The sequence below is a fragment of the Mustela nigripes genome, chromosome 12 (genome assembly GCF_022355385.1).
Source record: "Mustela nigripes isolate SB6536 chromosome 12, MUSNIG.SB6536, whole genome shotgun sequence".
Classification (NCBI taxonomy): domain Eukaryota; kingdom Metazoa; phylum Chordata; class Mammalia; order Carnivora; family Mustelidae; genus Mustela; species Mustela nigripes.
The window spans coordinates 47,083,013-47,098,290 of record NC_081568.1 but is presented as its reverse complement, the minus strand read 5'-3'; the positions used below and the strand labels follow the sequence as shown (position 1 = coordinate 47,098,290).

General features: G+C 39.8%; 1 protein-coding gene across 2 annotated transcripts in view; it reads right to left on the bottom strand.

The window, feature by feature from the left end:
* Positions 1-15,278, bottom strand: part of SGCD (sarcoglycan delta) — a 936,356-nt gene that overhangs the window by 159,639 nt on the left and 761,439 nt on the right. The gene's annotated exons all lie outside the window — the stretch shown is intronic.

Here is a 15,278-nt window from a genome sequence, read left to right as displayed (position 1 = left end):
TGATTCCATTTATACTAATGTCCAGAATAGGTAAATCCATAGAGACAGAAATTAGATTAGTGGTTTTCAGGGGCTAGGGAGAGAGAGTACTGGGGAGTGACTCTAAGGGATACAAGGTTTCTGTTTAGGGTGATAAAGAAGTTGTGGACCACTGATGGATGTATGACTTCAGACAGTGCGGATGGTTGTATGACATCATGAATGCACTTAATGCTGCTAAAATGTACACTCCTTGTCAAAGATTTTGTTTTTAAGCAACCTCTACACCCAATGTGGGACTTGAGCTTACAACCCCGAGATCAAGAGTTGCATGCTCTTCCAACAGAGCCAGCCAGGCATCCCTGAATTATTGACTTTAAATGGACTAACATGTGTATTATGTGTATTTTACCACAATAACATGGATAATCATCTTCATGGGCCAGAAACAGAGACACTAACTGGAAAACAGGCTATAGCGACAGGCCTGCAGGCTCAGAGCGCTCGACGCAGGCCGGGGTGATTGTCTGCTTAGCTCAAGAAAGTCAAAGGACCCTCAAGAGTTTTCTATGAAATAAGAGAGCATAGCCAAACTCCTGTTGGGAGGTCTGTGTTTGGGGCAGGGAAGAAGGACCACAGAAGAGGAGTATGTGCAAGGAAGATTGGTGGGTAGTAAAGTGAACTGATGTCTGTATCATACTTAAGAGGGAAAATGTAATTACCTAATAAGTATACATGTTAAAAAAAAAGTGGTCAAAAAAAATTAAAGTGTTCATTGAATTAATTGCAATATAACCTGTGGTCCTGAGATCATAAGAGGGAGAAAAGAAGTAGGAAAAAAAAAATCGGGGCACCTGGGTGGCTCACTGGGTTAAAACCTCTGCCTTCAGCTCAGGTCATGATCCCAGGGTCCTGGGATTGAGCCCCACATCAGGCTCTCTCCTCAGCGGGGAGCCTGCTTACCCCCACCCCTCTCTGCCTGCCTCTCTGCCTACTTGTGATCCCTGTCTGTTAAATAAATAAATCTTTAAAAAAAAGATCATCCACCAGAAAAAAGTTAAAAAAAAATAAAAAGCAAAGAGAATAGAGAAGAAACAGAAACCACCAAGATGGTATAAATTAAAACAAATCCAGATATGTATATACAAAATCAAAGAAAATGTTGTTTAAAAAGAAATATTTGGAAAGGTTGAAAATAAAAATATAGCCAAAATATATTCCACACAAATATTTAACTAAGAGAAAGCTCGTGTATCAGTAATAATTCAGACAAAGTAGTATATAAAGCAAAAAGCATTAATGCATAAGTAGGAACTACATGTAAAATTAAAAATCTACAAAGAAGTTATATGAACTATACATGTCATGACCAGACACTTAACTATACATTGTACATGTAATTATGTACCAAACATGTAACTATTTAACAGGTAGCTTAAAACCATGAATTAAAACTTGTCAGAAGCATGAGGTAAATTTGGCAAACTCTAGTGTGAGATTTTGACAAAATGCTATTAAAAAATTATAGGCTCTGTCCACCAAATAATAGCAAGGATATGACTGACCTGAATAATAATACTTAACCAATTTGAACTAATGGATATGAAAAATCTGCACACAATCAAGAGAGGAGCTACACGATTTTCAAATACATGAAAGCATTTCAAAAATTAATGTTGGGCTAGTTCACAGAGGAATTAAAAAAAAAAAGCAGTGTCATACAGAACATATTTTCTGACTGCAATTAAATTATAAATCAAAGAAAACAGATAATTAAAAGCCAACCTATCTCGGACATATAAGAATAGCTGTTGTAGTCCATATTGATTGCCCTGCTTTCACTCGTGCTCTCTTAATGTCTATTAGCCCCAAAGCTGCCAGAGTAATTGTTTCCAAATTCAAACAGATTATGTCACTCCCATGGAAGAAAAAAAAAAAAAAATCCCTCAGTGGCTTTCTATCACAACTAAGGCTTGAATTAAGACTCCTTACTACAAGACTCTATGTGATGTGTTCTGTGCCTATCTCTCTAATCTTTATTCTCGACCAGGTTCTCCTCAATCTCAGTGTCATTTCTACTCCAGTGACAGTGCCTCCTTCTATGCTTCAAACAAATCAGCTGCCTTCCCCTTCCTGGGACAGGCTGGGGGGAGGGGGGCATTTGCACTTCCTGTTCCTTGTGGCTGCAATTATCTCCCCACCCTGGTACCTACCTGGTTCACCTGGCAGCCTCTTCATTCTCTGGCCTTTGGGAAAAAAAAAAACAAAACAAAAAAACCAGAAGTGCTTTCTTTTTCTCTGTTAACTTAGCACAACCTAATGGCTGTTATGTATCTATTTGGTTGTGTTTTTGTGATCTATCTCCTCCTACTTCGATAAAAGATCAGGAAGGCAGGGCCTTTGTTTTATTCACCACTGTGCCGTCCGTGCCTAAAACAGTGTCTCGTACAAGGTAGGTAGGAAAAAGGTCTGTAGATGAATGAGTATTGAAGTCAACATGAGTTCATTGAGTTAGTTCGCTGACAGAAAGATCGATGTGCTTCGATTATAGTACCTCCAATGTTGAAGGACAGGAAGACGGTCCCACTTCACCACAGCGGGAGCACATCTGAAATACTGTGTTCAGAGTCAACCCTACACTGTCTCCAAGCAGGAGACAGAAAAAGGCCAACAACCAGATGGTAAATACAATAGGGTCCTCAAATCTGTGAACACTGATGCATACACATAAAAATGGCTTCATGGTAATATTTTACTATATATACATCATGTGTTCAATGACATTATGACTGTTCAACGTGTTGTTCCTCACTAGCAATGCAGAATTCAATGAACTGAAAAACTGTAAATGTAGTGTGGTAACACACTTTCCTGAACCCCGCACTTGTATCTGTGATGCATTATTTCAGATGATAGATTCGTCTGTTTGTTCTTGAAGAAACTTGTACTTAGAGCATATCAGAAGAGCTCAAATGCGGCATAATTCAATCCAGCTTGAGACATGACTGACAAGGCAGTCCTTTCCCACCTCCCACAGGATCCTGTTGGAACCCATCTGAGGGACCATCTAATCAGGCAAATACGAGTATTCACTGGTCACTTAAGTGTTCAAATAAGTCAATTAGTCACCTGTTCCCAGAACTTATGGTCACCCTGTATATTCAACAGTGCTTTTCACTGGTTCAGTGGGGGTAGAGTAGGGATTAGGGTCAATTAATCATTATGATACAGACGCTGGGATCAGACTACTTGAGTTTGAATTCTATCCTTCCTCTTAGAAGCTTCACATAAACCTGAACACATGAATTAACTCCTCTCGCGCACTTTTACACCCGTACGCTAAAAACATGATGCTGTTTTCTAGGTAATTACAAGGATTGGTAATGTCAGAAAAGCAACCACAGCATGCTCCACTCTGTGTTAGCCATTATTTTGACGTGGTTAATAATAAATGTAATATCATTATCATCACCAACATATATCAGTGACTGACTACCATCTCTAAGCTGCTTAGTTCAAATTTTCGGGAAATTACTGCATTTGTCACATATAGGGGTCTACACATTCCAAAAAGTTGTATATCATACTGTGAATGAATTGTTTACCTAGTCTCAGCTTATTCTGTTAATCATGATACTGCATGATGCTCTACAAATGGTAGTGTGATGATTAGTTTTCTGTCAACTTGGTTGGGGATGAAATTCATATTCCAAGTTTGGGACTCGGGTATACAAGATGACTTTGGGAGTCGCAAAGCATGGTGCTACATATGTGAAAGTCACTGCCTTTCAACTCTCTTCTACCCTTCATAATGTTAAAAAATGTCCCATTTTGGGCCCATGATGTCATTAATACCTCTGCAATACTTTCCCATTTCCATTTTTATCAAAGACAGAGTAGGTCTCAAGCTTACTCTCTCACTATTTGTAGCTATCTCTGTGCCTTCCTTCTATTCCTGGGACATCATACTGGCTTTTCACATAGTATTAAATTTCTTTTTGAAAATATCAAAGGAAAACAGAGTCCTATAAAAGGAAAATATTTAGTAAAACTAGGAAGGACCTACAGCATGCCTACACAGATGATTGCAATTTGAGTAACACAGGGCAGAGGTCATTCCAGTAAAGGCTAAAGGACCACTAACTACCATATGGATTTAACCTGGGCTGAGTGTGGGGCCCGGATAAATTTTAAGATTCATTCCTTCTAGCTGAGATTTGATTCCATAACATGGTAGGTCCTTTAAAGTCAGTGTGATCTTATCCTAATAATCAAATACAAAGTAGAATGTTATTTAAAACATTTAAAATAATCCATGTAAGTAACTTTTAGAAGTAAGTAACAGAAATCTCTTTATTTTGGTAGAAATCCTTTAGTTTTTAAAAACTGAGTTTATGTAAATTTTAGTTTAAAAGGAAGTCTGAATATAGCACCAAATAAAAAAGAGATGTTCATTTCTTTGATTCATGTAATTTGGTCAACGGGCATGTGTGGGACCATAATGATGGACAGGTCTATGATATGAGTTGAAAGAGAATAATCCAGGGCTGGCAGGTTTTTCTTTAATTATTGAAATTGAAATGGCTTTCACTTGTAATTAGTTTTATACATTCTTTGAAGAACTGTCAAATCGCAATGCCCAAGGTTAATATTTGAACAAATCTATTACTCGCTGTGAAAAGTAAAATTTTCACTAAACCTAAATACAACCTAAAAAAGCAAACTGTTGTGCAAACAAAATGATTAGCTTAATTTACGACAAATGAAACATAACAAATGAGATGAAAATGTACAGTGGGAAGCACTCTACATTTATGAGTCTGTGGAAGGAAAGTCAACAGAAATTTCTGTTCTGTGAACTGTGGAACTTCCTGTTAATTTAGACAAATCAGTTTCTGAGTCGGAGCCTTCAGATCTCTCCTCTACTGGGTTCTGGGGCATGACAGAGACTTTCTACTTTGAGTCCCAGCTTGATTACAAAATGATGCAACCTCTAAAATTCAAGCAGTTAACTCATTGTGCTATAAGAACTTTAAAATATATTTTGATTCATCGACAGATACACAGGCAAATGAAATGTGGTGTATACAAACAATGGAATATCATTCAACAGTTAAAAGAAAGTTAATCCTGACACATGCTACAAAATAGATGAAACTTGAGGCTATTATGTTAATGAAAGAAGGTAGTTACAAAAAAGACAACTACTGTGTGACTCTACCTGTATGAAGTACCCAGAAAAGTCAAAGTCAGAGAGACAGGAAGTAGAGTGGTGGCTGCCGACAGCTGGGGGAGGGGAAGGGGGAGTTAGTGTTTACCAGGTACAGAGTTTCAGTTTGGCAAAAGGAAGAGTCTGGAGATGACTGCTGGAGGTGGCTGCATGTCAGCATGGGTACACTTGATGTCACTTATGTGTACATGTCACATATTTCACATGTACATCACATGTATTTTTACATGATTAACTTTTTAAAAAAGATTTTATTTATTTATTTGACAGAGAGATCACAAGTAGGCGGAGAGGCAGGCAGAGAGAGAGAGGAGGAAGCAGACTCCCCGCCAAGCAGACAGCCCGATGTGGGGCTCAATCCCAGGACACTGGGATCATGACCTGAGCCTAGGGCAGAGGCTCTAACCCACTGAGCCACCCAGGTGCCCCTGATTCACATTTTTTAAGAAAAAAATCAATATGACCCACATAATCTCAGGGTCCTGGGATCAAGCCCCCGAGCCTCTTGTGGGCTCTCTCCTCAGTGGGGAGTCTGCTTCTTCCTCCCCCCTGCCCTCTCCCCAACTTGTGTGTACTCTCTCTAATAAACAAAATCTTTAAAATAAAAAAGGCAATGTGACCTCATAAGAGTTAAGAAAAAAAGTGTTTTCAGAGAATTCTTTGTTCCTTACTTTGCCTCATTTTCCAATAAATCAATCTGCCAACCAACCAACACACCAGCGTCTCAAAGGACAAATTTCTTCTACCATTAAGCATCACATTTAACTTCCTCATACTCTGACACCGATTCTAGACAAAGATACTGAGTGTGGCAAACCTCTCTTTGATTTAGTCTGAAAAACCTGAGGCAGTAAGGCAAGAAGGGTCTTTAGAGAACTTCCCACACTGTGTGGGCCCCCCTCACAGCAGAAGGTGTGGGTTTCATTCAGACTGCCTGGGTTTGAGTTCTAGTTCCACCACTCAGGAGACCTGAGCCCTTGACTCTATCCCTTGGTGTCTCTACACCTCAGATTCCTTATCTGCTACAAAAGAGTTAAGGGTTCTATCTCCCTCATAGGGTTTATGGGTGCCTCACACAGTGACTATTTCAGAGGAAGCGTTAATAACTGTCTTTCATCACTATCTTTTTCCTGATAATAACTCTCTAAAAGTTAACTAGGTAAATATTGTTATTACAACCCAAGAACTAAAGGTAAGTGGAAAGATAGACCATTGTGTTCTATTTAGGATCTGATCCCTTCTCATTACCCCGTGGCTCAGACCACCAACACTACCAGGAGCCACTATGTGGTCCCTGCTTTTATCCTTGCCTCCCTCTTCCCACTCCCTGTACCACTGGTGTCTTAAAGTTGTCACCTGACTGGCTCTTTTGAAACTGTCAGATAATGTGATTTCTTTACTCAAAAATCTTTCAATGTCTCCTCCACCCTTGCCCTTGGAGTAAAAGCTAATAAAGTTTTACAACGGCCTGCAAAGCCCTACATGGGTCTGGTCCCATTGGCTGTCTGGCCTTCTCTCCTGCTACTGTCCCCTGGGTCACTCTCCTTCAGCCACAATGGCTTCCTTGTTGTTCTTCAACATGATAAGCATGTTCCTGCCTCAGGGCCTTTTGTACCTCAGCCTGAAACCCTCTTCCAGCAAATATCCTCATAGCCATCACCTCCTTCCTGTCAGTACTCAAATGTCAACTTCTCAAGAGGTCCACTCTGACCATTCTACTTATTTCTACAACCTCTCCCATTCACCTTGGCTCCTCATATCCTGTATACTGTGCTACATCCCCCCCCCCCACAACAATTATTACTTTCTCACACAGTACATAATCTCCTTATTTTACTAAGTTTGTTGTCTCTTGTCTAATTCTGCCCATCAGAAGGTAAGCTTTATACACAGAGGGCCTCGGTCTGTTTTTGTCTCTAATGTAATCCAAGTAGCTAAACCAGTGCCTTGCACATGACAAATACTCCGTACATACTTCTTGAATAAAAAGAATAAATGCATATCTATCTATCCATGTATCAAGCACCTGCCAACACAACACATATATGTCGAGCTCTGCATCAGTTGTCATATTTAATCCTCATACTGATCCTTTAACATGAGTAATATTATCTCTATTTTTAAGACAAAACAGTTTCAATTCAATGAAAGAAGTAAAATAACTTATCTAGATCATGGACATGGAATCTGGGATTTAGACTTAAGTTATTGATTCTAAATTCAGCATTCTTTCCATACGACCACATCTTCATATGCCAAAGGGAAAAGTATGTGATGTGTAACAAAAATCGGTCCATTTGCAGACTGGACTCCTGCTGGAAGAAGTGACCTGAGGAACCTGCTCAGACACTGGAAAACCGCTGAAGTCCATTCAATACCATCAGATTGATTATTTCTACTTTCAGAGAAGCATGTGCCAGTGACCCCTATCCCAATGGGGGCAATTCTGATCTGTGTTTCTAACTCATCAAAACTAAGTTATCTAAGCCTGACTAGTCAGAAAATCCTTCTTAAGAGTTTCACTACTTTGGTTATTGGACTCACATAAGGTCAGATAAATTGCAGCCAGGCTCTTGCTATTGTGTTAGCTGATTGCTTTCAAGTGAAAAAACGTTCTCTCTTTTGACCTATTAAGGGAAAGATGAGTATTTCTTTTTTTTTTTTTTTTTTTTTTTTAAAGATTTTATTTATTTATTTGACAGAGAGAAATCACAAGTAGTCGGAGAGGCAGGCAGAGAGAGAGAGACGGAAGCAGGCTCCCTGCTGAGCAGAGAGCCCGATGCGGGACTCGATCCCAGGACCCTGAGATCATGACCTGAGCCGAAGGCAGCGGCTTAACGGCCTAGACCAATCCTAGGGGAATCTCTAGAAGACAGATCTGAAGAGGTCCTCAGAGGGCATCCCCTCTGACCTCGCCATCTGCAGAGAGGGGAACACTGAGGGCTAGAGCTGACTTCCAAAAAGAACCAAATGTAGAAGAATCAAATCTTGTCAACGGGAGCTTCATTATCTACTGAGACAGCACATTATCTACTGAGACAACAAGGGAAGACTCCTCGTTCTGTCCACGGGCGGGAGTTACTGAGTGAAACATCTCTCCACATTTTCTTTAATTCATTCTTCTCTTTTACTAAGACTGGCTTTACCTGTGTGTTTCTCTCTTTCCCCCTGGAGTGAATTCTAATTAATGAGGTTGTTACTGAACTTCCACAGCTAATAAATAATTACAATAGCAGTTATTGAGTATATGCTACGTGCCAGAGTAAGAGCTAATAACCGTCTCATTAATTACAGAGATTATCCCTCATCTGTTTTCCAGGAGAGAAGACAAGGATCAAGGGTGTACACCGACTCATCTAAGGGTGTAAACTTGTTCATCTAGAGAACCACAAGCAGAAGACAAGTGATCAGAGTGCAAGTGGTCAGAAGTCTAACTCCAAAGCCAATGTCAGCCTCACTTCGCTCCCCTATATTGTTTCTTATTGGAATTACCTTCAGTTAATTTCACTTGCCTGAAACAGAGAGGATGGAGGAAAAAATAAGAAGTATTATCCTAAACTCTAACAATTATCCGCTATTAACTTGCTAATGGCTTGTAAATTGTCTCCTTCTCTGAATTTCTATTATAAAGTCTTTTGGTTTAATGGATTCCACCAGCGGAGCCGCCTTCATCCTGGTAGAGATAGAGCTCACAGTTGCTTTAACGCCACCATGGTAAGGAAACGTATGTCAGCACTTAGCAGGATTCCTGGGTGTAGCCAACAGTAACTTTGAGAAAAGGGAGTCTTTCTCTCCAGATTCCCCTCTCCAACTGGCTGATGCCACATTATTTACCTTTAGTTATATTCCATGAAGGGTCGGGGCTTTTCCACTTCCAAAGGGTTTTTGTTACTGCTCTGCAGCTGAGAATTTGGGGGAGGGTGGGGCTCTGGTGGAGGGAAGAAAAATTACATTACAGCTTGTTTGCTTCTATTATGAGATGTAAGAGGAAACTGTTACATCTGGCTCCATTTCCTTGCCAAATTCTTTAATTGTTTTGTAATTTGAGAAAAAACAAAGGTGATGAAAGAAAACTGATAGAAATAACTAACCATAAATAAAACAAGCTCATAACAGAATCCTAACTCCATCACCATGGCAATGCATATGTATATTTCTCTTCCTTTTTTTTTTTTTTGCATATGTATATTTCTCACATCTGACCTCTATTACCACTGGAGGCTTTTTATGGAAACTTTGGATATTGACCTTGTTACTCTCCTGTTGGAGGGAAAAATACAAAGAGAGTGATATTTTTTACTCCCTAGGCTTGATTAATATCATGAGCTAGAAACAGACACAGCTTTATAATAATGCGGTGTCCTTAGTACCTTCAGATTTCTAGAGCTAGAAATCCTCTTGGCACATATTGGGGAAGGCAAAGCCCCTTACAAAGGCACAGATCTCCGAGAGACTCAAAAGTAAGAAAGGCACGTCCCTGTTTCCCATGGAGGTTCGGAAACCCAGTATCCTGCCCAACAACCACTGTTACCTGGAACCACCCAGAGCCCTTTCATTCTCATGGTGCCCAGACACAGGCAGCTGCATCCCCACTTTAGAGATGAGGCAACGGAGGAAAAGTTAGGACTCTTGCTCTATTTCTTAGTGCTAGAAAGTGGCAAATTTCAAACTTCTTATATTCAAGGCTGTGTTTTCAATTATTGTTCTCTTCTGTCTCTAGTGGAAATATTTGGGCTACCATAGTTTTTTAAATTCAGAAGTAGCTTCATTATCTACTGAGACAGCACATTTTTTTTAGATTTTTACTTATCTATCTGAAAGGGAGAGCGAAATCTAAGTAGACTCCGTGCTGAGAGCAAAGCCTGACGTGAGGTTCAATCCCACGACCACCTGAACCAAAATCAAGAGTCTAATGCTTAAGGAACTGAGTCACCGAGGTGCCCCTATATATATATATATATATATATATATATTTTTTTTTTTTTAATGTACCAACATGTATTGAACCCCAGTTCCACTTTGCAAGCTTAACAGTACCAACGAGACACGTCTGTCTGGCTGGTAGATATCCTTCTCCCATTGCACGGCCAGGAGAAGCCCCGCAGAGACTAAGCCCAGGGATGCGGAGGGTGGCAGATGGGGGAGTCCCAGCTCACTGGCTTCATGAGGCAAAACCTCCTGGTCTAAGAGATCCAGGGCAGCTTTTGAAAATGAACCAGCATCCCTAAGGTTAGAGGCTAAAACCAAGACCACTGCTCATCTTCCTTCCACTAGAAAAACACCCACCTTAATGCATTCCTACTTTGTATAAACAAAATCTAGAAATGGTCTTTGCTCTTCTCCATATGTAACTTCTACCCCCATTTCAAAGCTAATGTTTACCTAGTTCTTACTATACACCAGGCACTAATGAACGCTTCATGTTATCATATTTGATCCTGTAAAATTGATAATATGACCATTCACATTTTATAGATAGGAAAACTGAAACGGGGGCAGTGGGAGAGAAGGGGCTGCCCAGTGGGATCTAGCTTGTGAAAAGCAGACCTGGGATTTAACTATTTTCTATCAGAGTTCAGAAAAGGAGCTCTTATTCTTTGTGTGGCAAATGTCATTGGCATTCACCCACTAAATGCCTACTTTTGCCTTCTAGGGTACTGTGAGTTGAATCAAACAATTGAAGACCAATGAGTAGCAAACTTTTCATCAAGTCAGGATACCTAAGCGATTTTGTGGTTATTGTTGTTATTGTTGTGTTTTTCTAGGATCATCTGCAAGTGCGGACAGAAACAGTATCTCCAGGCATAGTGAGGATGTGGAGCTTTTTCTGTTAATAACACGGGGTTCTGTGACTGCTATCTGAAATTCCTCAGAAAGGGCGCCCTTTCATTTGCTCAGGGTTTGGTTCTCTCATCAGAAAAACACACCAGCAAGGTCAGCCATCCTCAGTGACTAGCCATCTCTCACGCCCAGCCCTTCTATGACTAAGCATTTGTTAAAAAAAACTTAGGGGGGCATCTGGGTGGCTCAATGGGTTAAGCCTCTGCCTTCGGCACAGGTTATGATCTCAAGGTCCTGGGATTGAGCCCCGCATTAGGCTCTCTGCTCAGCAGGGAGCCTGCTTCCTCCTCTCTCTCTGCCTGCCTCTCTGCATACTTGTGATGTCTGTCAAATAAATAAATAAATCTTTTAAAAAAAACCAAAACAACAAACCTTAGGGATCATAATGATATCAGATTCATCTTTCTACCTTCAGTGATCAGTGCAGTCAGTTTGACACAGAGTAGGAGACAAAATCTTTGGTTATTTGTGTGAAGGATATCTCCATACAAATACACAAGTATTTCTATGCAAGTCACTTGGAAGTATGTGACATGATACGGAGTTGACTTCTGATGAAAGGAAATGGTGAGAATCACCAGTAACGGTGACCTTGTATTGAGTACTTAGTACCTGTCAGGTGCTGTGGTGAAGCTTCACATGGATAATATAATTTGCACTCCACAATGACTTAAGAGGGATATAATATTGCTATCTCTGTCTTACAGGTGAGGAAGCTTTAGTGGGAGAGGATAAGTAACTTGGCCAAAGACTTGGAGCTCACAGTGGTGGAAACAGAGTTTTGGGTCAAGTAACTGGAATCCAGAGACCACACAATCAACCACTGCCTTTAAAACAGAATCACATAATAGCTTGTTCTTTTTATTAATAACTCATTCAATCCATTCATTCGCTCCTTCAATAATTTCTTGAGTTCATTCTTTGCCCTAAATACTAATAGGGATATAAATAAGGTAGAGCCCTTTACCCAAAATGAGTTTCCTTTTTTGCTGGACTAGTTTCTAAATCAGGACATAATGTGAGAATTTTCCCAGGTTTAGAGAAAATAGAAGTCACAGAAATTTTTTGTTTTAGATATTAAGTTATTAAAGATAATAAGATATATGCAGTATTAGAAACCTGACCACAATATTAGGGGACAGCAGGAAAATGGCCTTATGCTCAACTGGATGGGGAACACAAGGGAAGTATCACGGAAGACTTCCTGGAGGTGGTGATACTATGTTGTTAGCTAATAGTTGTAAATCTAAAATGGACATGGACCTCACATGAAGGTCATACAGATCCAGCAATAACACAAAATCTTCTTCTAATCATTACACAAAAGGGTCATACAGTAAATATTTTAGGCTCTACAGGCCGTATAGTTTCTGTCATAACTATTTAGTTCTGCTATGTCCTGAAAGTAGTCATAGACAATATAAAAACAAATGGGCATGGCTGTGTTCCAATAAAACTTTGCTTATAAAACAAGGCCACAGGCTGAATTTGCCTATGGTCTATAGTTTGCTGACCCCTGTGCTAGAATGAAAAACCAGAACCTATGAGAGTTGTGTTAAGTTTTAACTTCTCTCCAATTTATGAATACCCACATGCCCAGTAGGATATATCCGGGGCAGGAATTCTGATAAATCAGATCAGCTTCTGATCCCAGCATGCAATGTGCCTAATTACAACTACCACCTCCCTTTTTTGTCTGAGAGAAAACATTCTGTGAACGACAGATGGTGTTGCTATGGAGTCTTCAACATCGTCCTCAGCTGCAGATGTAACTACGCAGGTTGCAGGCGGAAAATGATCAACCAAGTGATGGTTTCTTAGGAAAATATTTAAAAGACAGAAATATTCTGCAGATGGGAAATTCAGAACCATGGCTGATTTTCTCCAAGAAAGAGTACCCACCAGTAGGGAAAAAAAAAAAAATCAAAGGCATGTATACTACACAGATAGTAAACCACTGAAAGTGGAAGAAGTATGAGCAATTAAAGGAGACATACTGAGATGACACTATCATCCCCAGTCGTCTTAATGTAAGACCCTATGAAATTGGGTATCCAAACAATACAAATGATTATTAGCAAATTCATACAACTCTGTGTTTATAAACACGACCCTCTGGCGTATAACCTTTAACTGTAGTTTCAGAAAGGTGAAAACTTCCTCTAGGTTTGTAAAACTTCTCAAATGAAGTCCTTGTTTTTGTAGTGGTCCATCAAAAAGGAAGATGTTTAGGAAAGGCCCAACATACGTCTCAGCCAAACCAAGAACCAAAAGCACATAGTTTGACTTCCCATTGGTTCTTGCCTTACCTTAAACTGGCTTGGGTCCAAAGAGATGACTCTGACATTGTTCACGTCACAGATACTTTATCTAGGACAAACTCCAGCAAGAGAGAGGAGGGTGCAAGCATTAACCAAATGAAGTTCAGCTCATGACAATGGCCCCATGAGCTGGATGCCATCTTAAGCCATTGTTAACCCTGTGTAATTCCCCGGCTCTGGAGATTAGCATTAGATTCCTTTGGTACACAGAGAGCTACAATGGTGGATGGAAAACTCTGGAACATGGCAGCAGAAGGGTAATAAGGAAGGGATGACCTCAGTCAGCTATGAGGATAGTGTGAGTCTGGAAAATTACAGGAAAGGATAAATTCTGGTAAAGAATCTTTCAAAGGAGGGACAGTGACAAATAACCATGAGCAATTTAATCTTATGGTGTTCTGTGCCTTACTAAGGAACAGCACTAAGTCTGACTAGGCTTAGCTTATTTGGAGGGAGGTACAGGAGTTTATGGAGCCTGACTCTGAGCCCATCCCTGGCATCTGCTTTGCTTTGTTTTTCCTTATTACCTATATTAAAGTGTTTTAGATATTAGATGTGTAAGTCACTGTTCAGACAATTAAATAAACATTCTATTGACTTAAGGAATGGGAAATTTCAGGCAGAAAAGATGAATCCTCAAAAGGAGAAATACCTAATGCTTCGAGGAATATGGAAAACAATTCCCCTGATAATAGAATAATAACAATAATAAACCACTTAGCATTAAATTTAGCCAAAGAAGCTTGAGATACATACACTGAAAACTACAAAACACTGCTGAAAGAAATTAAAGATCTAAATAAATGAAAAAAATCTGATTTTCATTAATCGGAAGACTTGCTATTGTAAAGATGGCAATACTCTCAAAATTGATCTACAGTTTCTTTTTAAATTATGTCATGTTAGTCACCATACAGTACTTTGTTAGTTTTTGATGCAGTGTTCCATGAGTCGTTGTTTGCATATAACATCCAGTGCTCCATGTAACATGTGCCTTCCTTAATACCCATTGCCGGGCTCACCCATCCTCCCACCCTCCTGCCCTCTAAAACCCTCACTTTGTTTCTGGGAGCCCATAGTCTCTCTTGGTTCATCTTCCCCACTGATTTCCCTTACTCCATTTTTCCTTTCCTTCTCCTAATGTCCTCCTTGCTATTCTTTATGTTCCACAAACAACTGAAACCATATGATAATTGCCTTTCTCTCCTTGACTTATTTCATTCAGCATAATCTCCTCCAGTTCCATCCAAGTTGATGCAACTGTTGGGTATGCATCCTTTCTGATGGCTGAGTAATACTCCATTGTATATATGGACCACATCTTCTTTACCCATTCATCTGTTGAAGGGCATCTCGGCTCCTTCCACAGTTTGGCTATTGTGGACATTGCTGCTATGAACATCAGGGTGCATGGGGCCCTTCTTTTCACTACATCTGTATCTTTGGGGGAAATACCCAGTAGTGTAACTTCTGGGTCATAAAGTAGCTCTATTTTTAACATTTTGAGGAACCTCCATACTGTTTTCCAAAGTGGCTGCACCATCTTGCATTCCCACTCACAGTATAAGAGGGTTCCCCTTTCTTCACAACCTCTCCAACATTTATGGCTTCTTGCCTTGTCAATTTTTGCCATTCTAACTTGTATAAGGTGGTATCTCAGTATGGTTTTGATTTCAATTTCCCTGATAGCTAATGATCTACAGTTTCCACACAATCCCTATAAGAATTCCAACTTCTTTTTTAAAAATCAGAAATAGATACATAAAATTCATAACAAAAGATTCCAAATAGCAAACAATCCTGAAAAAGAACAACAAATGTGGAGGCCCCGAACTCCTCTATCTCAAAACTTACTGCAAAATTACTATAACCTACTGTAGCATTAACACAATAATAGACATGTAGAC